General features: G+C 43.4%; 1 protein-coding gene across 1 annotated transcript in view; it reads left to right on the forward strand.

Moving 5' to 3' along the window:
• The window catches only part of NEK7 (NIMA related kinase 7), a 1336142-nt gene that overhangs the window by 670943 nt on the left and 641127 nt on the right, over positions 1-24072 (forward strand). The gene's annotated exons all lie outside the window — the stretch shown is intronic.

The following is a 24072-nucleotide window of genomic DNA, read 5'->3' on the forward strand; positions in this document are numbered from 1 at the left end:
TAGGTATGATTGTGGTCTTGTTATTTAACTGAATATGCAAGTGAAGTAAAGGAAAGTATTAAGTCTTGTATAAAGGTACTGAAGTTGTTTGGATTAAATAAGAGCCTGAAGTTTAAAAACAGAATGGGTAAAATATGGGCATGGAAGATGGCATGAGATTTTTAGCCTGAAGTTTAAAAACAGAATGGGTAAAATATGGGCATGGAAGATGGCATGAGATTTTTAAAGGAAGACCTCAGGGTTGGACCCATTTATGTTGCACAGAAAACAAAAATAAAAGTAAACATAAATAAATAAAAGTAAACCATTTAAACTATGTTTAGGTATGATATTGTAGTTTGACTTAGATGACAAGATTTGTTGACACTACACAGCTGTCCAGAGTACCCCCAGTACAACTTTAAATGGTTGTAAGTTAATGGGTTCATGAAGTCCCTCTGCTCAAAACGATTTCATTAGAGGTTACGGTTATATATGGCAGAGGACAAGTAGTTGGTTGGACCTGGTAAAGTGTATTGGCAGCACCCTTCTTCCAAGCTGCTGCCAGCATCTATTTTCTTCAGTGACTGGTACTTCCCTTTTTCTGCCTTCATTGCCGGTTTCCAAGTTGAAGCTAGTGATTGAGCCTTGGTATTTCATTGGAGACATACTTATTTATGTAGTTTCAAGGAGTAGTTGACATCTGAGGTGAAAGAAGAGCTATGGCAACTGCTGAGTGGTGGAGAGCAAAATGTGAAGAAGAGTGGCCATATACCAGGATGGAGAATGTGTGTGTAGGTGAGGGATGTTTGGAAGGACCTGTCTGCCATTAGAGAGGTTAAAGCACAAGGACTAGGTGGCCTGCCTCCCTGGAGTCTTCAGAAAGTTGACCAATATGTTGTCAGATCTGCTGACCGAGATCTTCAACAAACTACTTGCTAGTGTAGAAGTGTGGAAGACAGCAACTAAGATACCCTTATATGGGGGGGGGGGGGGGCACAGAAAATTCTTACACCAGTGAAAGGGGAGGATCATTGAGTGAATCCTGAAGGGTGTGTGTAGGAGTATCTCCATCAGCATAGGTTTATGGAACTAAGGAGCTGTTAGTTAGGCCCAATCAAGTTTTATGACTACATTACAGGTATATTTAGCAGAGCAGTAAGGTAGATGTAGTCTACCTGGACTTTAGCAAGACCATTGACTTGGTGTCACCAAGAAACTGTTAAGACTGTAGGGATTGGGGATATAACCAGGAATGTAGAACTGGAGTTGTGAAGGACACTGTTAGGAATTAGAAAAGTGACTAGTGGAGTGCTACAAAGACTTGTTTTTGATTCATTCATCTTCACTGTTTGTCTCAATCATTTCTGAGGGAGTAGAAAATAGGATCTGCTGCTTTGATGATAACACAGTGCAGCAGTCAAGGATGAAATTGGGGGATTTCTAGCAAAGGATATGGAAAGTCTGAAGCCATCTGTCCATCCATCCACATTCTGCACGTAGGCCACAGCAACCCTGGTGTGAAGTACCAGTTAGGAGAAGTGGAACTGATAGCAGGAAAGGAAAAGGATCTGAGGGTTTTGATCACATTTGTGTTGGACAATCAAGAACAGAGTGAGGGGGCACCACTCCAAACACAATATTAGGTTGTGTCCTTAGGAGGATAGATTACAGAAGTAAAGACATGCTGCTTTCACTCTCCTGGGCCTTGGTCAGGCCATAATTAGGATACTGGCTGCAGTTCTAGATGTCATATAAGGAGAAGGACTTTAGACTGCTGGAAGGAATCCAAAGGAAAGTTAGCAGAAAGATTTGTGGGATGGAGGCAAATTCATGTGATCAGAAGTTAGAGGAGCTCAAGCTCTTATTTGAGACCAGAAGAAATGGGAGAGTTTAGTGTTGATTGCACAAGATCACGTCATTGTGATTTGAAAGGGTATTTTTGAACAGGAAGTACAGCAGCAGAAGGAGGGAGCGGAAACGGCGTATTGTAGTAACTACTTTCAGGATCTTTGGAAGTACTTTTTCACAGTGAGGGTTGTGGCCCCATGGAGTGGACAACTGGAATGGATGGTGAAGAGAAGAGTGTGCTGAGGCATGGAATAGGCAGAAAGGGGTAAGGGGGGAAGGTAGGGAATGGAGGTAGTACCTTAGAGCACTCAAAACGGCAAATTGTCTCCTGCCTATTAAGGAAATGTGATATAATGTAAATTAACATCATTCATTAAATCAGCTGCCTGCATCACTTATCTGACATGTCTTGTCCAATCAGATACATTTTGTGATTCAGTTTGATGAATATGTAATTTGCATGTTTCTAAAATACTTATTTTAAGCATTAGACAACCCCCCCCCCCCCCACACACACACACACACACAGTAACTTTGCACCACAGCAGTGTATATCGGTTAGCTTAATTTGTGTTAAGGCTTATTTTATTTCATTTTGTTAAGCAAACCCCCTCTGAGCAAAAATCAGTTTTCATTGGTAGTCATGGGGAAAAGCTCCATGGAAAGTATAAAATATAGCAAAGAAGCAGGTTTAGTTGCCATGCTCAAGATTATGGATTATTGACTTTCAGGAAATTTGATTGCTGACACCACAGGGTGACATTTTCTTTTTCATTAATTTTCACCCTCTCTGTCCTTTGACAGTTAAGACCTCATCCACTTTGTTTTCCTGTTTGTTTCACCACTGTCTGGCTAAAGCCAAATTTCCACCTGGTTTGTTAGATTGATGTGAGCTGTCATCTGTAGATGGTTTGGAGTTCTATTAAGTGCAAGTACGTATCCCATCCCACAAATTTGTACAGTGGTGTCCTTACAGAGCTGAATCCACAGCTGTCTGGTGATATGTGCCCCATTACTGTAGGGAGAACTGAAGCCTGAATCCTCTATTAGGGGCTGCCACCCCAAGTAAATCTGCTAACCATTCCCTTGGAATAGGTGAACAGACAAAGACCTCCGACCAGCTCCAAAGGGAATGAGTTTACTAATTAAAGCTCTGATGTTCTTCATGTTTCACTGTTGCAGTCATTACATTTGGGTAATCTTGCTGGCAGGTTGCCCTCAGTCGGCCTGAATTCCAAAGTCCTGGGTCCTGCGTCGGCTGCTGTCGCCCCCTCCCTGATGTCAGGTCGTCAGGGGTATAAAAGACGCAGCCGACACCATTTTCTTTAGTCTTTCTTGCCGCGTGGTGCCCAAAGCAGAAGCAGTTCGCAAGTGCCGGTCGGCCGACTCCTGAGATTTTCGAGTTCGAATTTCAGATCCGAAGTCTTCTATAAAGCGAAGTACCCCGTTCAGGGAAACTTTTTCTTGCTCCAGAACCGATGTCAGAAAAAGTTAATTGTATTTCTTGTGGGAAGCAAATACCTCATAAGGACTTTAATTCTTACTGTATTCCTTGCCTAGGCCCTGATCATAATTTCCTAGGTTGACGGTTTTGTGCTAGATTTAACCAACGCATTATTATGCATCGGTATGATTATGATTTAAACTACTTTGGACGCAGATTTAATTATCCAGAAATGTCGTTGGAAAGCCATCCGGCTACCAGACTTCATAAAAAACGCAAAGAAAAAGAAAGACCGAGGCCCAAAACCGACGACGAAGCCTCTTCTAAGCCAGTCGCCGGTTCGCTGGTTCTCAGTGAGGCGCTTTCACAGCCCCTGACGATCGCTACTTCAGAGTCGCAGGCCGCTACCGACTCCCACATGGAGTCGGTCATGCCGCTGGAAACTCAAGGTATTGGAGCCTCGGACGCTATTCCTTCAGATGGGTCCGGAGCCGCTGAGCAGGCACCAGCTTCTGAGGGTGTATTCAGACCCAAACATCTATACATTAAACCGACTTCAAAGGCAAAGACTAAAGCACCTTCAAAGGCAAAGAAGCTACCTCAAGAGCCACATAGACAGGCCTCCATGCCCAAAAGACAGATGCTCAAAATGGCCGAAGACTTGATTACCTTAATCAGGGGTTCCCATCCCCCTCCTGATAAAAGGCCTAGGCAAGAGACTGACTATGAATCTTCAGATCACGTTTACATTTCTTCTGATTCCTCTTCTGATCAGGAATATTCTTTTCCCCCCATGAGGATTCTGATGCTGAAGAATCCATACCTTCAGCTTCTCCTCCTGAGGATTATTCTTTTGGGCAAACCTTACATACCATGAGGGAGTATTTCCACTGGGAGAGCAAGATTTGTCAGAGTCTAAAAAGAGGCTCAGGGATTTCCTGTTACTACCTCAGCACAAGCCACTAGCCATCCCTCCTGTGTTAGACATTGTAGATTATGTGTTTTCAGAGTCTAGCCTTACCCCTGACTCCTTACCTCCAGCACCTGTTAAGCCTGACAGATATTACAGGGTTCCTGACTCACATAAATTCCTTTTTAAAAACCCTGCTGCAGACCTAGAAACTATTTCTCAGGGCCCCAAGGGTGTTAAGGCTTCTGCTGCAAAAAACCCTACCCCTTCTCACAGGGATTCTAGGGCACTGGATAGATGGGGAAAAAAGGTCTACACATCTGCTACCTTGACTGTAAGGGCCTTAAAATGTCAGTTTCATATGCTCAAATATCAGCAACATGTCATGGCATTGCTTAAACAGAAAATGTTGTTAAATTCTGAATGTGCAGAAAACAAGGAAATGCAGGATATTTTGCATCCAGCTGAGCAAGTTGGAAAGCATACTTTGCAATGTGGTTTTGATTCTTTAGAGGCCTCCTGCAGGTCCGCAGTTACAGGTTCTGTAATTAGAAGGCATGCTTGGTTAAAGGAACAAAATCTGCCTGATCATGTTAAAGTTAAATTATTGGACGCACCTTTACAGCATGATTCTTTGTTTGGTGTTAAGGCAGTGGAGGTGTTAAAGAAAATGGAGGACAAGACTAAATCTATGCAAACGGTCAAAGATTTCTTACAAGTACAGCCACCTAGGTTTAGTAGACACTGACCAACAAAGAATTGGTCCTTTCCTGTGTTAGACAGATCTCAAAGGGGCAGACTCAGATGCCCTAGAGGCAGATCCCAGGCACAAGGTTCATACAGGTCAAAGCAATGGGGTGCTTCTACCTCCAAACGTGGAGAAGGCAAATCACAACCTTACAGGAAACATTCCCATTGACTTCCCCCTGCCTGCACCAATCACTTATTTCCTGGCAGCACCCTTAGGGGGAAAATTAGCACTTTTTTCTCAAAATTGGCACATTATAACCCAGGACAAGTGGGTTCTAAATATCGTGTCACAAGGCTACAAGTTCCATTTCCATACCCTGCCAAAGGCAAACGGCTGGCCAGATCTGCCAAAAAATCAATGGGCAGAGGCACAAAAACAAGTGTCATCCCTCATGGACATGAGGGCCATTCAACAAGTGCCAGAGCAAGAGCGGGGACAAGGATTTTACTCGACTGTTCTTGGTACCCAGAAAGGACAAGGCCTGGAGGCCAGTACTGGACCTATCGATTCTGAATACATTCCTGGATATTCCAAAATTCAAAATGTTGACCTTACAGCAGCTACTGCCCATGCTGGGCAAGAACGTTTGGCTTGTAACTTTAGACCTAAAAGAGGCATACCTGCATGTCCCAATCAGACAGATATGCAGACGATACCTCAGATTCAAGGCTGGCTCAATGCATTACCAATTCTCTGCACTGCCCTTTGGCTTATCTACTGCGCCCAGGGTCTTTACAAAGTGCCTGGCACCAGTAATTGCATTCTGCAGACAGAGGAATACAAATATATCCTTACTTGGACAACTGTCTAATTCAAGTAGAGAACAAGGACATCCTTCTACAGCATCTGGCGTTTGTGAAAAAACTCCTAACATGCCTAGGGTACACAGTCAACGAAAAGAAATCAAAACTCGTACCCTCTCAAGAGATAATATTCCTGGGTGCAAGCTTAAATACAACTGCCCAGATGGCTTATCTCACGCCAGACAAACAAAGACGACTGACTACCTACTTCAACTTGTTAGCAACAAAGGCCAGTTATCTGCAAGAAAAATTCTGCAGGCTTTGGGCTTCATGGCATCCTGCATCCTACTAATTCTATATGCAAGATTGCATATGAGGAAACTTCAATGGTACCTAAAAAGTGTTTGGACTCAACATTGCCACAGCCTGGAAACTATAATTACTCTCATTCCCTGTCTGTAGCAGGAGTTTCGATGGTGGGCAAAGGCTTGTCACCTAAACAAGGGACAGCCATTCACATTACCCCCAGCCAAGCAAACACTTAACAATGGATGCATCAGATTATGCCTGGGGGGCCTACATGGCAGGAAAATGCTTTCAGGGAACATGGACCTCAAACCAAATGCATCTACATATCAATCAAAAAGAGATGCTAGCTGTTCAAAATGCCCTGACAGCCTTCAAGGACTTACTTCAACCAGGACAACTACTGATAAAGACAGACAACACCACTGTCATGTGGTATATAAACAAGCAGGGGGGCACACATTCTTACCCCCTTTGCAGACTAGCCATGACTTTGTGGGACACAACATTGACTTACCAAGTACATCTGCAGGCACAATTCCTGCCAGGAAGAAAAAATCCTCTGGCAGACTAACTAAGCAGAAACCTTATGGATCCCCTCGAGTGGCAGCTGGAACCACAAGTCTTCAGCATGATAACAAGGAAATGGGGATGCCCAGACATAGATCTATTTGCCTCTCCTCACAACTACCAACTAAAGAGATTCTGCACAAGGATTTATCACAGACAAGCATGGAAAGTGGACGCCCTATCCTTCAGCTGGAAAAACCTATCAGCATATGCCTTTCCCCCTCTGCCTCTCCTCCCCAAGGTACTCCTAAAGGTCAGACAGGAGAAGCCAAAGATGATACTGATTGCACCAGACTGGCCCCACCTGCACTGGTACCCAATATTAAAGAGCATGTCTCAATGCCCAGCTTGGACCCTTCCTCAAGTACCACATCTACTGTCCCAGCAAAACAATCAGATCCTGCACAGCCAGCTCAGGACTTTAAACCTGGCAGCATGGCGGATAATGTAGTCATACAAAACGCCCCTCTCAGCAAAGCTGTGATGGATGTCATTTTGGAAGCCAGAAGGCCTAGTACTAGAAAATCTTATGCTGGAAAATGGAAGAGATTCTGTGCTTGGAACCAGGCACAAGGAATGAATACAGCTGTGCCAAATATTCCTCAGATTTTACAATACTTAACTGAGATGCTGGACAAAGGCCTATCTTTCTCATCTACTAAAATTCATGCCTCTGCCATTTCGGCTCATTACAATACAGAGCCACCAATCTTTTATCATCCCTTATTAAAACAGTACCTCAGAGGAGCCAAAAAATTAAGGCCTCCAAGGAGATCACCAATGCCTGAATGGGACCTCAACTATGTCTTGGAAAAATTCACCCTGCCTCCTTTTGAGCCAGCTGCTACTGCCGATATAAAGTTTTTATCTTGGAAAACAGCTCTGCTCCTAGCAATAACTTCTGCAAGACGAGTTTCAGAGCTACAGGCACTCATGGCTGTGGAACCTTTTATAATTTTTTATCTGGACAAGGTCTCCCTGAGGACAAATCCAACATTTATGCCTAAAGTGGTGTCCAGTGTGGCTCTTAACCAAACCATTCATCTGCCAACTTTTTATCCAAATCCACAGAACAAGGGGGAAAGAATTCTGCATTCTTTGGACGTACACAGACAGCTTAGATTCTACTTGGATAGAACCAAAGTTTTCAGAAAGACAGAGCAATTACTAGTGGCATATGCTGCAGGATCACAAGGAAAGGCTATCACAAAGCAGACTTTTTCAAAATGGATAGCCCACTGCATTCGTTTCTGCTACTTACAACATGGCAAGCCAGTGCCTAAGGGCATTAGACCACATTCGACCAGAGCTACAGCCACTTCTGCAGCCTTTCTCAGGGGAGTACCAACCACGGACATTTTAGAGGTAGCAACTTGGAGTTCAGTGCACACCTTTACAAAGCACTATCATCTGCCACTCTACTCTAAATCCAGGGCAGGCTTTGCCACTGCAGTTCTGCAGGGTCTCTTAGCTGCTCCTAATGCGGTTTAGCTCCAGCCTCCCAACCATAGCTTTGGGAATCTACCCAAATGTAATGACTGCAACAGTGAAAAACGAAGAACATAGTACAGTTGTGTACACTTATCATAAATGTAGATGTTCGAGTGTATTCACTGTTGCAGTCCAGGTTACCCACCCGCCAGCCCCCTTCTCTTCTGATGGAACCTATTTTTCCTTCACTGTTTTATTCAACCTATGTGGTGTATTTGCTTGTAGATGAAGGTAAAGTTTATTTTGGTGCATGTAATTTATTATATATATACATTTTGGCTACCCTTTTAGGAGACACCTGACATCTGGAGTAAGAAAAACGAAAGAAAATGGCGTTGGCTGCTTCTTTTATACCCCTGATGACCTGACGTCAGGGAGGGGGCGACAGCAGCTGACACAGGACCCAGGACTTTGGAATTCAGGCCGACTGAGGGCAACCTGCCAGCAGGATTACCCAAATGTAATGACTGCAACAGTGAATACACTCGAACATCTACATTTATGGTAAGTGTACACAACTGTACTGTCTCCTGCACAACAGTCATATATATATATATATATATATATATATATTGAGACTGTTTCTGAAGAAAGGTAATGATTTACTTGTTTTGATTGTCTGTGGAGGCATTTTCTGTAATTGTGGAGGTTATTTTTTAATGCATTTGTCTTTTTTTGTATGTATTTCTGTTATTTGTTTTAGTATTGCTTTCCCAGCTGTGATATTAGCAGACCCAGTGGTGTAGTTCAGGCACAGACTTTCAAACAGAACTGTGCAGGTTACATCCTTGTAGAGCAGGCAGAGATTATATCCAAGTAGTCTGTAAGAAGGTGCAGTGGATGTTCTTGTATTCCTGTGTTGCAGTATTCTGCATATGGGGTTACCCTTCTAGTCTCGCTTATGTACAGCCAGTATCCAAAAGCTTTCAGTCCCTTCTAGGTGTGCGAGACGTCCGGTCTAGGCAAGAGTACGTGGGCTATAAAAGTGATGTCAGCATGCACCATCCCTCAGAACTTTCCAGCCACCAGTCGTACGCCAGGTGTTCCTGCTTTCGCTGAGACCGATTCAAGTTTCAAGCTCAGTACCCCGTTGGGGACCTTTTTCAGTTCTTCCTTTTGTATTACTGCCTTTTCATAGGTTCATAGGTAGGTACTAGGCTATTGGCCCTAGGGTCTATATAAGCCTAGCCAAAGGTACCCTGGCTTTCACCACCCAAGAAAATTATTTTCCTGTGCCACTGTCGAGCAGAGCCACAGAAGTGATCCCCAGGGTGAATTTCCTATCTCCCATCCAATCAGCAAGATTTTTCTTGAACAGTGCTAATGAGGAGCTTTGTTTGATATAGATAGGTAGTTTGTTCCAGAGTATGGGAAGTCTCTGGGACAGGAATCTATCCCTCCAGCATGTTCTGTTTATTGTGGTGACGAGGTTTAGGTCCCTAGAGCATGTAGCTCGTAGGGGTTGGGATTTCTTTAAGTGGAGCATGTCTAAAAGCTCTGGGTTTGACATAGCTTTGTGTGTTAGGCAGAAATTGCCTCTGAGTAGGCGATATGCAACGGAGTAAAGCTGCAGTTCTTTGAGACGGTCTGCATAGGGCATCTCTTTGAGGCCGGTAATCCTCTTTGTGTGGTATTTCTGTGGCCTTTCCAGTTGTTGTAGATATCTTGTGAGGTACGTACCAAAAGGGGCATTGTACTCTATAATGGGTCTAATGAGTGACGAGTAGAAGGGAACAATGACCTCTTTTTTCCTGGATGAGAAACCTTTTGTGATGAGGTGTGCCACATAGAAAGATTTCCTGACTACTGTGGCGATGTGATTATCAAAGGAGAGACTACTGTCCACCTGTGTTCCAAGGTCTCTTATCACACTTTTGGTGTTAAGTAGACTACCACCTATGTGGTAGTTGGTGGGTACTGAGTTTTTACCAAAAGGAATGACAATGCACTTTTTGGCATTGAGCTTGAGGCCATGGCTTTGACACCAGGCATCTGTCTCAGCAAGGCCCTTTTGTAGGATTTCCACAACTTTTGGAGTTTTGATTATGGCTCCTAGTTTGCAGTCATCTGTGAACTTCGTTAGCCAAAGACCTTCTGTGTTGGTCTGTACTTCAGAGATGTATATACCAAACAGGAGAGGACCCAGGACTGAACCCTGTGGTACTCCACTTGTCACTGGTCTGAAGCTGGATTTGGAGTCTGCTACTTTCACAGTGTGGGTTCTGTCAGTGAGCCAGTTGGCAACCCACCTTGTGACATAGGGATTTATATCTAGTTTAGTGAGTTTATCTGTAATTCTAGAGTGGGGGATAGTGTCAAAAGCCTTGGCGAGATCAAGATAGGCTGTGTGAACCACCTTACCCTCATCTACGGCTTTGATGACTGCTTCAAAGAAGTCTATCAGGTTTAGGAGACATGATCTATCTGCCTTTTACAAACCCGAACTGGGTGGGGTCCTGAGTTTGGAGATTACCAATGTCATTGTTTATAAGTTCCATGATGATATGCTCCATAGCCTTGCAGACCAGGCTCGTTAGGCTAATTGGGCGGTAGTTTCTGTGGTCTGTGGTGGCTCCCCCTTTGTGGAGTGGGATAACTGTCACTGTGCGCCATTCAGTGGGCACATAGCCTGAGGTGAGGCTATGATTGAACATGGTACTTAGGTGGGGTGCCAGTTCATTCTGTAGTTCATGTAGAACACAGCCTGGAATGTCGTCAGGTCCCATGGATGCTGTGTTCTTGGCTTTGGATAGTGTGTTTTTTACCTGTGCAGCTGTGATTACAGGAACTTTGCATTCTTCTGGTATAGAGATGAGCCCTTTAGGGGATGACAGAGGGGTAAAGTTAGCACTGAACCTATCTGCCAGGATGTTGGCAATATCCGTTGGTTCTGTATATTTAGTGCCATTGTGCTGTAATTCAGAGCAGATCTGAGTGTTGCCATTGAGATTCGTGACATAACTATAGAATGCTTTGTGGTTGTCTTTAGAGTCAGTGGCGATTTTGTTTTCATAACTAGCTTTGGAGGATTTTATGAGGGATCTCAGCTTCGTACTGAAGCTGACCAGGGAGTTTCTCCAATCATGGGATTTTACTCTTTTGCAACAGTTTCTTTCTTCTGTTGTAGAGTTTGTTTATGGCAGGGGATCACCAGATTGGCTTCCTTTTTTTGGAGGATAGCATCTTCGTTCTGTTAGGGATTGCATGATCCATGCACTCATGTAAGTGCTTATAAAGTGCATTTGTGTAGGATTCAGCAGTCATGCCTCTATTGTCCGTCAGCATGGGTGTCGTGAAGTTTGCCACTTCTGTCTTAAGAAGCATGAAGTTGGCTTTGGAGAAATTTTTTACTGTGGTTTCCTTAATGGGGGGGGGGGGTGGATGTCTAGGGTGATTAGCTTATGGTCGGATCTGACCAACGAGGAATTGACCTCTGGTGTGGAGCACCGGTTGCCCATATTGGTAATAACCAGGTCTAGGATATTTCTGCCCCTGGTGGGGGTGTGGATAAGTTGATCCATGGCATTGGCATTTATGAATTCCAGAAAAAGTTGAGCACAAGAGTTGGTACATGAGTAGTTTTCCCAGTTAATGGTAGGGTAGTTGAAATCACCTATTATTAGGGTGTTAGGTTGTACCCTAATATTTTCCAGTGTATTAAGAAATGAGGAGTGGGAATCCTGGGGCATGGTGGGGGATCCAGAAAGGGTAAATGTCAGTGTGGTCATCAAATCCCTCATAAAGACACCCACGATAAGTGTTTGTTCTGTCTCAGGTGATCTCACGATTATAAGGCCTGCCCTGTTTGCCAGGCATTCGTTCTGAAAACGTGCAGTCATCTGCATCCGCTCAATTTGTACTTAGAGAAACAATGTCTAAAACAACTTGCTTTGCATATGGAGGGCTCATCGAATGTCTCCTCTGAACCGCTAAAAAAGAAGACCAGATCTTTATGGCCTGTTACACTTGCTGAGCTTCTTCCGGCCGATCCACAGCCTGTGGCCACCATCGGCCTGGCCTTAGGATCTGGACCCGGGTCTGCTGCACTGGATGTCGCAGGCACCTCTGAGGAAGCCGTACTACTAGTGAGCGAGAGCATCTCTGCCGAGGCATTTTTCGGCAACCGTTTCGGACACTGGGGGTTAACCAGCATGTTCAGGGGAACCTTCCGATTCCCTGCCTCAGACTTTGAAGCCTGCTTCTAAACAGACGCCCATTGGAACTCTGAAGAGGAGAGAAAAAAGGAGGCATATTTCCCAGTCAGCAGAAAGTATTCCAGACTGGCAGGCTTTTAGCCAAAGCCTTTTCTCAGCTTTCATGGCCCTGAGGCCTACATCAGCTACTTCTGCTCCTGCACCTTCTCCTCCTCCCCTTGGTCCTAGGCCTCAACCTGCAGAAACAGTTACCAGGGAAGAGGACATCTGTTCAGATTCCTCAAGATGATTCCCTGTCTTGTAACTCACAACTCTCTTCTCCCTTGGGATATGGATCCCCAGAGGAAGTATCTTTAGACCCATATTCCCCTGTTGAAGACTTGACCTTCTCTGAAACTATTTTTAAAATGAAGGAACACTTCAAATGGGAATCCACAGACATGTCTGAAATACAAAAGAGGTACTATGACCTCATTCAAATGGAAACACCAAGCCCTTCTGCCATTCCTCCTATACTGCCTACCTTTTTAGATGCCTTTTCCACTGCATCTCTCAATCCAGACTCAACATCTTCTGCTCCTTGTAGAGCAGACAGACGGTACAAAGTCCCATATTCAGCTAAGCATTTGATTAAGTGCCCTCCTGCAGATCCAGCTACCATTTCTGTCTCCACAGACAAAGCTTCCAAATTCTTGCCTACCACCACCATTCTGCCTGCTGACAAAGACAGCAAAACTATGGAAATGCTAGGCAGAAAGATTTACACCTCTTCCACACTTTGGCATTTAGAGCTACTAATTACCAGACTCGTATGGCAAAGTATGCCCTGTCTCTTCTAGACTCCCCACCAAACTGTTGGCAGACATTCCAGACTATTCAGCCAAATCAGCTATGCCTTCTCTACTGGCCCTTACATCCCAAGTCACAAGGCATTCAATTAAATGTAGCTACAATGCTGCAAAATCCTCAGCAAGGTCAGCAGCTTCAGCTTCTGCACTTCACAGATACTCTTGGCTGCGCTTGCAACCTCTGCCAGATGACTTCAGATCTAAGCTCAATGATACACCACTTGACAATGCTGCCTTATTTGGCTCAAAAGTAGCAGATATTTTCAAATCCCTGCAACAAAAAGGAAAAGAGATGCAGGATATTAAGCATCGGTTAGTTTCTCCTGTACCTAAATTTTACAGGAACTATCCTGCGAAAACACAAGTTCATCAGGAAACACCCCAATCCTGCTCCTGAATCTAGACACAGGCAAGCAAGAAAGAAAAATCCTTCAGGTAGAGCACCTTCCTCCTCTACTCAAAGTACACCCTTTCAGGACAGGGCAGGCATAGTCTGACTACCTGCCACTCCTGCCTCCCCCCACCAGCTGCCTCCATCGCCTTTCCCATTGCCTTCCTCTTTGGAATCATATCACTTCAGACAAGTGGGTCCTCTCCATCCTCCAGGATGGTTACTTCCTGTCTTGGATAACCTCTCCAGTAAGTCTAGGCAAGCCACGACCTCCTGCTCACCAATTGCCCTTCCTGATTACCAGTACTACAGTCCCTTTTAAACCAGGGCACTATAGAAATAATATGTCCCTTCCAATTGGGAAAAGGGTTCTACTCAAGGATTTTCTTAGTTCCCAGAAAAGAAGGGCCATGGAGACTCATCCTAGACCTCTTAAGGCTCAATCCTTTCTTAAAAGTACCAACTTTCAAAATGCTGACCCTGCCAACTTTATTCCCTCTTATTATGAGCAAAGGCTTCCTACCTACACTAGACATCAAGGATGCCTACTTACACATTCCCATAAGACCCACACACAGGAAATACCACACCGTGAGTCTTCACCAGATGCCTGGCTCCAGTAATAGCCTTTTGCAGGACAAACAGGATACAAATATTCCCATACTTGGATGACATGCTTTTACAGGCTGGCAGACAAAAAACACTCCTATCCAGTTCCAGGTGCGTCTCCTACAGGTTTTTGAGTTCCAAATAAAGTTCCCAAAGAAAGTCCATCCTCACACCGACTCAAGACATTGTGTTCTTGGGGTGCAGAATCCGTCCAGACTTGATGGAGGCATACCTGCCCCCAGCAAAGGTGAGTTCCCTTACAGAGCACCTGAAAGGGATTATACTCTCCCCTTGTCTGACTGCAAGGCAGTACCTCACGCTGGTAGGTTACATGGCAGCTATCATTCCCATGCTACCCTTAGCTCGATTACACATGAGAAAACTACAGTGGTACCTACGCTCGTCTGGAAACAGCACCGCCACCCACTTGAACACATTGTGCCTTTGCTTCCATGCCTAAAACAGGAGATCTTATGGTGGCTGGCACAGGTGAAGCTCAACCCAGGACTCCCCCTCTAATCACCTCAACCTTCTCAGGTCATGCACATGGATGCCTCAGACCTGGGGTGGGGGGCCACTCTCGGCAATCAAAAAGTTCAAGGCCTATGGATATACAGGCAATAAACAGAACACATCAGTGCCAGAGAAATTAAGGCAATCCTCCCAGCCCTTCCGGCATTCACTACTTTCCTACAGAAAGGATCCCTCCTGATGTACACAGACAACACCACAGTCCTGTGATATATCAACAAACAAGGAGGGACCAAGTCCTACCTACGCTGTAGACGTGCTGTACTAGTTTGGGAACTAGCCACTTCCCAGTGAATTACCTTGAAAGCGGCATACTCTCCCTCTCTCCACAATTCTCAAGCAGATTTTTTTGAGCAGAGCCAGCACAAACACTCACGAATGGATGCTCCACAGGGATATCTTCCTGGACATGGCCCACCGATGGAGTACACCACAAATAAACCTGTTTGCCTCCACCAACAACAGGCAACTTCCTTGATACTGTACCAGGACATCAGATCCACAGGCACTGGCAACAGATGTCTTCACTATTTCATGGAAGGGGAAATACCTTTATGCATTTCCCCCTTCTCCCTCATTCAGAGGGTCCTGCTATGGATTCAGCAGGACAACCCAAAAATCTTGTTGGTGGCTCCCTACTGGCCCTGACAGCATTGGGTTCCCCTTACTCCTTCAGATGTCCAAGAGCAATCACCACATGTTATCCCACAGAGTGGACCTTCTCACACAGCACAAGGGATCTTTAATCCACCCACAGTGGCAGCTACTGCACCTGACCCTGTGGCGGATAGGCTTCTAATCCCATACAGACACCTTTACAATGGAGACAGGTTTCCTGGCCTCCTGCAGGCCTCTTAACACAACACTAGAAAATATTATCTGTCTAAATGGAAAAGGTTCTTTTCTTGGTGTCAAATAAGCAGCTGGATCTGCTTAACAGCAACATTCCCCTAGTGTTGTCGTATTTGTGTGAGTTACTTTGGACCAGCTTGGCCTACTCGTCTATTAAGGCACACCTGTCTGCTATCTCTGCATGCCTACCCATTGATTCCCCCTTGGCATCCAGACTCCCTTCGAAGCTCTTCCTCAAAGCGGTCCTACATCGCAGAACCCCCCCCCCCCAGAAACCTGCCCCTCCTCCTTGGAATCTCAGCTGTGTGCTGGAGAAGCTTACATTGCCACCCTTTGAGGCTGCTGATCAAGCTTCCCTAAAGCTTTGCACCTGGAAGACCATCCTTATAGTGGCTATCACTTCTGCCAAAAGGGTATCAGAGCTCCAGGCACTAATGGCTACCCCTCCCTTTCTTGTCTTTCATAAAGATAGGGTTACCCTCAGGACATATCCATCCTTCATGCCCAAGGTAGTCAGTGACCTGTCTCTCAATCAGAACATCAACTTACCTGTTTTTTATCCAAACCCACAAGGAAGAAGTGAAAAAATACTTTGTTCCCTGGATGTTCACTGACAAATTAGATTCTACCTCAACAACACTAAGTCTATCAGAAAGACTGGCCAGCTTTTCATATCTTTCCACCTTAGAGCACTAGGGAAGGCTGTGTCTAAACAGATTATTTCAACTTGGATTTCCAAGGCCATTACTTTTTGTTACCAGCACCATGGTAAATCACTTCAGGGTACAGTAAAAGCCCACTCCACCAGAGCCATGGCATCTTTTGGGGCTTTTTCAAGGGCCTGGACACCTCCTCTATCCTGGAGGCAGCCACCTGGTCTTCATTTCACACCTTCACTAAACACTACAAACTAGACCACATCTCTAGTTCCAGGGCAGGGTTCACTAGGGCTGTCCTGCATGGGTTCCTGAAATCTACTTCCATACCAACCACCCCTTGTCGGTGAGCTTTGGCACTCAACCATATGCAGAATACTGCAACATAGGAATAGAAGGGTTTAAAAAAGACGTGTAAGAACTTACCATAATCATAGATGTCCTTCTCTTCCATGTTGCAGTATTTCTACCCTCCCTCCCTGCTTATCAGTTATGTTTCCCTCTCTGTTTGGCAATGACTTGGCATTGACCTTTTAGGACTGGCTCTGACTGAGGCCTTCAGTTCTGAGGGCTGGTGCATGCTGATGTCACTTTTATGACCCACATACTCTCACCTAGACCTGACGTCTCGCGCACCTAGGAGGGACTGAAAGCTTTTCGATACTGGCCGTATGTACGCGAGACTAGAAGGGTAATCCCATATGCAGAATACTGCAGCATAGAAGAGAAGGACTTCTATGGTTATGGTAAGTTCTTACACAACTTTTCTTTATCTCCTAAAGTTATTTTGAACAGTTAATTTTCAAGCCATGTGATTTTTCTTGTGCAAAAACCGCTTTTCATATTATCTGATTTTATTTCTTATTTTTCTGAAAGCTACAAAAGACAGTGTCATGTTCAATGATGTGTGTGATCAGCAAGATACAAAGTGTGATGCATTGGATTAAGTAGACAAACCCTTTAAGATTAGATGGGTTATAGACTGCTCTTTTCTGACTTTGGTGACAACACATTGAAGTTTAAATTATTGTCAGCCATGACACTAGATTAATGATGGTGTCATTTGCTATCATTTCACCTTTCATTTTGTAATAGTAATTTATGTCCTTTTAGCAAAGTTTCATGATAGCCTCATTTGTTGACATAGGAGAGATCATTACTACTGCCTGAGATGTGTTTCTTAGTGCTTCTTGGAGATGTTTGGTTTTATATTGAAATAATGTTACATTGAAATAATGTTATCCATTTTGTAACAAACAGCATAGTTTTATCAAGTTCATATTTCTCACTTTCATATCAAGAGTATGGTCTAAGAGAAATAGCTCAAGTACAGAACCTTTAGGAACTCCACAGATGACCTCCATTAGGATGAACAGTAAGCACCCATCCTGACTTCCTGCATCCTGTAGTCAGTGTTTTACTTTTTCTGTTATGTGTAGATTGGCATTTAATGCATTTGTCCATTATTCCCTTATGCAGCAGAGTGTGAAATGTCTTAGCAGAGTCAAGATAAGCTGTATGCAATGCTGATCCTTTGCTAGCTATAGTAGGTGTTCAAACATAGATCACTGTTGCAGTAGACTAAGCTATATGGGTCATACCTAGACCCAGCCAGCTTCACTGAGCTTTGTGTGCCTTCCCTGCATTCCTAATGTCAGGAGCTCAAGCAGAGCTCCATAAAAGAAAGAGTGCAAAAAGCTTGCAAGCTTTTTTTGCTGCCAAACATGAGCTGTCTTTCTGCAAGCCATGTGGACCTGTTGCTTGGCTAGCAATCTTCGAGATAGACAGATAAGTAGGTCCATGTTGGGGAAAGCCTTCCTCTGTTTATTATTTATGAAAATGTTGTTTTGCTAAGAAACTACTTTGGGACTGTAGCTGCTTTTCAGAGGGAGTTCCTGTTGTATATGCTTAAGTGAACTTTTGTGTGAGGAAAAGTGTTATGTTTAACAGAAGTTGTGCTTATTTTTATTCCTCAAACTGCCCCCCCCCCCCCAAGTCCTCTCGGTTTGTAGCATTTTCAGCCAGCAAAGACCAAGGGAAGGACACATCCTCTGCAGCTGTATGGGCACCCTTGGCAGACAACAGAGAGCAATTTTTTTCTTTGTCATGAGAAGGGGCAGGTGATGGGTCTTCACTTAGTCAAGAGGGGGATGTTAACTGGGGTTACTATGCCTCCTAAGAGTCAGGTCAGTCTTTTGTTAGGGGCAGTGTGTTTAGTAAGAAAAACTTCCAGTCTCTTATTTATATTTCTGTGGACAGGGCAGACTTACTAGGATTTGCCAAAGAGCTTATTACTGCTTTTTCCTTACCTACTGTTCCCTCTGGCAAGAAGAGGAAAATAGTTCATTTTCTTTCTGTCATAGAATTTCAGCCAGAAGAGCAGACATTTCAGAGGGACAATTGTATTTCAAGAAATTCCTCTGTGTTATCTGATTACGAAGAAAGTATGTCTTTCAGTTTTTCTGCTGGAGACAATTTCTTTTACTGACACTTTATCTAAGATGAAAGAAATTTTCAATGGGACCAGAATGAGTTTCCTCGGGCATAGAAAATTTATTATAATTTGTTATATTTTGAGATGTCTAAAGCTGCTACTATTCCTCCAGACATTTGCATTTGTTTCATGTTTGAGTGATTCTTACCTTTGCAGACTCATTACTTCTGTCAAGAGTCTTTAGCAGCTGTTCAGAAACTTCTCTTCAGTCTGGATTTTCTAATCAACTTCCAAAACTCTTTCATCCCTTCTTATAGAATTATTTTTTTGGAGGGGATGTTTGCTGGACTCTACTTTGGGAAGGGACTTTTTTTTCCCTCCTGATAAAGTAGACATGTTTCAACATATCTTCCTGAATTTCCCCAGTCAAAGCTATGTGTCGGCAAGGGAGTTTCTCAGGATTCCTGTGTGCATAGCATCTCTTGCTTCCCCCGGCCAGATTACATATGAAGAAAATACAGTGGTTCCTCAGATCAGTTTAGACTCAGCATCTGCACCCTTTGTTCTTTCAGATCCCAATTCTGGGATTTGTAAAGAGGGATATTGGATGGTGGGTAGACCAGATAGTTTGCAGTCCGGGTCTTCTTATCTCCCGTCCGTTCCTCCCCCTTCATTCAGTCACCACAAACACTTCAGACCTGGCTTTGAGAGTTTCTAAAAGGGTAAAAATTCAAGCATTGTAGGATCTTGTAGACAGAAGCACATACATATCAGAGAAATGTTGGCAGCAGTCAATGCTTTGAATATGTTGAATCATCTCTGATCCCCAGACCCTCTGCAGTTGTACACAGACAACACCATAGTGATGTGGTATATAAACAAATGGGTTACCCTGTTTACAGATTTGCTATGATAGCCTAAGAGGTAGCAACTCAGCTCGGTTTGACTGTATAGGCTTCATACATTCCATCAGAGCAAAAAGTGGGTTGTAAACAATCACAGGAGGACCAGAACAGACCACCTTGAATGGAAACTTTGTCCTGGGGTCTTCCCAAGAATTGATCCAACTGTGGGGAAAAACACCACTGCTTGCTTTCTTTCAGAACAGACAACTAAAAAATTCTGTTCCAGGCTTTTTTTTGCAAGGAGTCCTAGATGACAGATGGCTTTTTCATTCCCATAGATGGGAATGTTCCTTAATATCTTTCCACTGATTTCCAGGTTCTTCTGAGGATGCACAGGGACTCTCCAAAGTTGCGGTGGTGACTTCCTTGTGGCCAGGGTGACAGTGGTTCTCCCTTCTTTTCATTCTCGCCAAGGACAATTACCAGCAGCCTCCTTACAGACTAGATTTGCTACTCAAGGGGGGGTATGATGCACTACAGTCTGAAAACTGTTCAGCTAAATGCCTTATGATAGTATTTTGATACCCTTTTAGGCTTTTTTTTCTGAGCACATAGAACAGGTACTAAAGGAGATGAAAACCTGCTACTAGAAAATCATATCTGTGCAAGTGGAAAAGATTCTGTAGTTGGTGCCACTTAAAGAACCAGCACTGTCTTCAGGTATGACTTCCTCTGGTTTTTGATTAGGGTTTTTGATTATTTGTGTGAGTTAATGTCCAATGGCCTTTCTTTTTCCTCTGTCAGGATACATTTGTTGGCCATTTCTGCTTGTCTGCAGTTTGCCCCCCCCCCCTCCCACTCACACACACACTTTTCTAATCATACTCAAGTGAAACAGATTTTAAAAACGATGTTGCATACTTGCCCACCTTGGATACATTTGGCTCCTCCTTAAACTCTGAACTTTGTATTTGAGAAGCTTTCTTTGTTTTCATTTGAAGTAGTTCACCAGGCTGATTTGAGGTTCTTAACTTGAAAAACTATTTTAATGTTTGCTCTAATGTCTTATAGGAGTCTTGTCTGAGTTATAAGCTCATATGAGTCATGTATATAATGAGCCAACCTTACCTTATCTTCATAGAGACAGGATTTTTAGAACAAATCCTAACTTTAGGTCTGAAGTGGTTTAAGAGTTTATTTTAAGCTACACTGTTAATCTCCCATTATGCTTTCCTGACCCTGAGAACAAGGAAAGAATTGTTTAAACTCTAGATTTCCACAGGCAGCTGTGATACTAGCTAGACAAAACTCAAACATTCTGAAACGAATATCTGCTGTTTGCCTCCTATGAAGGCAAGAGCAAATGGCAACTGGTAACAAGAAACACCAGTTACAAGTGTTTGTCTCATTCTGTTGCCTTTTGTTATAGTCACTCTAATAAGACACTTTCAGGCAGCATTGCAGATCATTCCACAAGAGCTTTTTCTTCTTCAGTCTTTTTCTGAAAGGTGGTAGACTCAGAGTATTCTAAAGGTAGCAACATGACCCACTACACAGTTGTAGAAAGTACTACAAAGTGTTTTTCTTTTCCAGATCCAGGACAAGCTTTGCAAGGACCATTCTTCAGGGGCTCCTGGAGTCTTAGTTGATGGGTCTTCCTTTTTCTTTTACTTCGCTAAGCTATGGGAATCTAACCATATAGTTTAGGCTACTGCAACAATGATCTATGTGTGAACAAAGTACAGCTGTGTAAGTAAACTTACTGTAACAGTAGATGTTCTAATTAATCACTGTTGTAGTAGCCATCCCTCTGTACAACCCCTCATCATGTGTGTTTGGTTTGGCTCACCCTTTTTGTATATAGTTATGTTTCCTAGCTTTGCTCTTCAGGGCTCTTGCCTCTGTCCTAAGCAGAAACTACTCTGAAGGCTTCCGTCATGCTTCAGCTGCCTTTTATGGAGCTCTGCTCGAGCTTCTGACAGTTGGAGCCTGAGGAAGGACACCAAAATTCTGTGAAGCTGGCTGGTTGCAAGGGTTGGACCCATATAGCTTAGGATACTGCAACAGTATCAACTTATACTGTTATGGTAAGCTTGCTTATACAACTGGAGTGTACTACTTCAGAAAGTGCGACAAGATTTGTCGGGCAGAATCTTGCATTGACAAACTTAACAGCGTTCCATGTGTAACATAAGTAGGGTTCCCTATGTCATTCAAGTTCTGCTATGGTACTCTCCATTATTTTATTTGGAGCACTTGTTATGCTAATACATCTAAAACCGAGGTGACCACCCTCACTCATCATTTGTGAATTGGTGCCACAACAGCCTCTTCCTAAAGACTAGGGATGTGCTCACCTTGTAATATTTTTGTTTAAAGCACTTTGGTAGTTTGCAAACATAAGTAGAACAGAATGTTTGCAGTTTATTTACTGATTTTTTGCTAGGTCGATAGACACTGCAGCAATAAAGAAACCAATGTAGTTGATGAGCAGCTTAACTTCTGTTAACTTTACAGATATATTGCATCTCACCCACACATTTTTAAATGTTGTCACTTGGAATTTAGGATTGACATTTTTTCTTTAAAGCCTTTGAGCTCATGGTTGTACATGCCTCTGCCCCTGCACTCACACACACAAAGTATTGTGCTGCACTGGAAAAAAACATACCTAACCCGAGTCTGTCAGTTTATTTAATTGTGTTTACTGGGGTATGGCATTAATCAGAACAGATGGATTTCACTTTTCAGTCCTTGGCACAGTTTGGATTTTTGGTCCTGGTTTGTGTCATGGAAAATTCAGTATGTTCACTGCATAAAACAAGAAAATCCATTGATTTTGAGGTAGTTGTAGTATGTGACTGCTTGTACATATAGTCCAGACATGGTAATTGTGACTTTAAGAAGAAGCTACCAGTAAGGGGATCTGTGTGCAGTGTGACTTCTCATAGAATTCGTTTGAGTAAAAGCTGCTGTTGAATGCACATGTCTGACATCTCCTTATTTAGTCTTTTTGACTACACGAGAACTTAACTATAAAAATACACTGTATGGTGTGAACTGTAAAACTACTTTTCTTTCTTACTACAGTCTGTTTTTGGACGTTCTGCAGCTGTTTTTTTTTTCAGGGTGCAATTTACTTCTCAAGAGTGTTGTCATGGTGCTATAGCCATGAGAAGCAACAGACATTTCTTTTTCAGATTTTGAATACAAAAATTGATGAAGCTTTTAACTTCTGTATTTTTGCACTTCAGATGTAGAAGCAAACCACATAATTTTTGCATAGAAAGCTGTTTTTTGTCTCACTGTTGCATGCTTTTCCCCTTCAGTCAGAAGACCACCGAACCACTGTTCTTCATTGCATCAACTGTTCATTTTGGCTTAGAATGCATTCAGTTCAACCACCAATCCCCTCTGAAGTTGCTTGGTAACCATACTAGAAAATGAAAAGGGGGGAAATGGATTCAGAATGTTGAACATTGTCTCTGTCAGTAGAATTGCAGGAAAGCCAGAAAAGGTCCATTAATGCAATGTTCGTTCCTTCATATTGTAGGCAAGGAAGCAGTAAAAGAACTGTAGCACTTTTGGAACACACATATGGTAGCAGTAGTGACAAAATATTCAAGATATATTGCAGTACAAAGAAAAAAAATTCCACTTGTAAGCCATTTATTTTTCACTAGATGTCATGGTGTTCAGGAGTCTATAGATGCTTCTGTGACTGGGCTATAAGAGCATACATTTTTAAGTTTAGAGATTTTTTTTGTGTGATCTGTCTCCCAGGAGAGTGCTGCATTAACATTTCTCCCAAGGCAGTATCAGTTCATGTCTTGACTGAAATCACTGTTGCAGTCTTCCTGACGTATGGGTTATCACCACTAATGTCTGGCTGGGGTTACCAAAGCTTTACCGCTATGAGGTTGTATTAACAACACATGACCTCAGCTTGTATGCATTGGGGTATGTAGATGGACATATGAGCATGGATCCTCAGACTATCTCTATGCCAGCCCAAATGCAGGTCTTACATCCGGTGGACTGATTGCTTTTGGATGTCGGTGCCTTTGCTTCAATAGTTTATCCAGATAAGTACCCTGTTGGGTAACCTTTCTTTTTACTTGTGCTATTTTGTTGAAAGTTGTTAGATGTTAGCTAGCTCAGGTAAGGACAAGTGTGATAGGCAGATTCTGTAAAAGGACTTGATTACTAAGTACCTGTTTTGAATAAGCCCAGAACGTAGTCACATATCTTGCTCAGTCTGTCAGTTATTTGTTTCCGTAACCCTTAGGTTGAGGCCATCTTCTCTCTTTGTAGAGACTGAATCTTAAACTCTTGACCCAGTCAAAGATGGCCGATTTTGCATCCTCAGACATTCCTTTTCCACTGAAGAAAGAGAAAAAAGTGGCCCACAGCAGATCTGCAGTTCAGCTTTTCAGATTCTGATGTACCTGATGAGTTTCCAGAACCTAGAGTATGCCAGGTTACCTCTCAGTTGCACACTTCCGAGACCACGTCAGAGGCTGGTATGGCTCCCGAGTCCTTTCAGACTGTTGATACATCCAGTAAACCTCAACTAATTTCCGAGTGACCTCATGGTGTCCCTCAAATTTTAGTTAGGGAAGAGATCCCTAATAGAAGTCAGACAGGGTTCCGAAACTCCGGGCCTCATCCAGGTGGACATCAAGCCTAAAAAGAAAACGGAAGACT

This window comes from Protopterus annectens, chromosome 8.part0 (assembly GCF_019279795.1).
Source record: "Protopterus annectens isolate FY-2018-M chromosome 8.part0, PAN1.0, whole genome shotgun sequence".
In the NCBI taxonomy this organism is placed as follows: Eukaryota; Metazoa; Chordata; order Ceratodontiformes; family Protopteridae; genus Protopterus; species Protopterus annectens.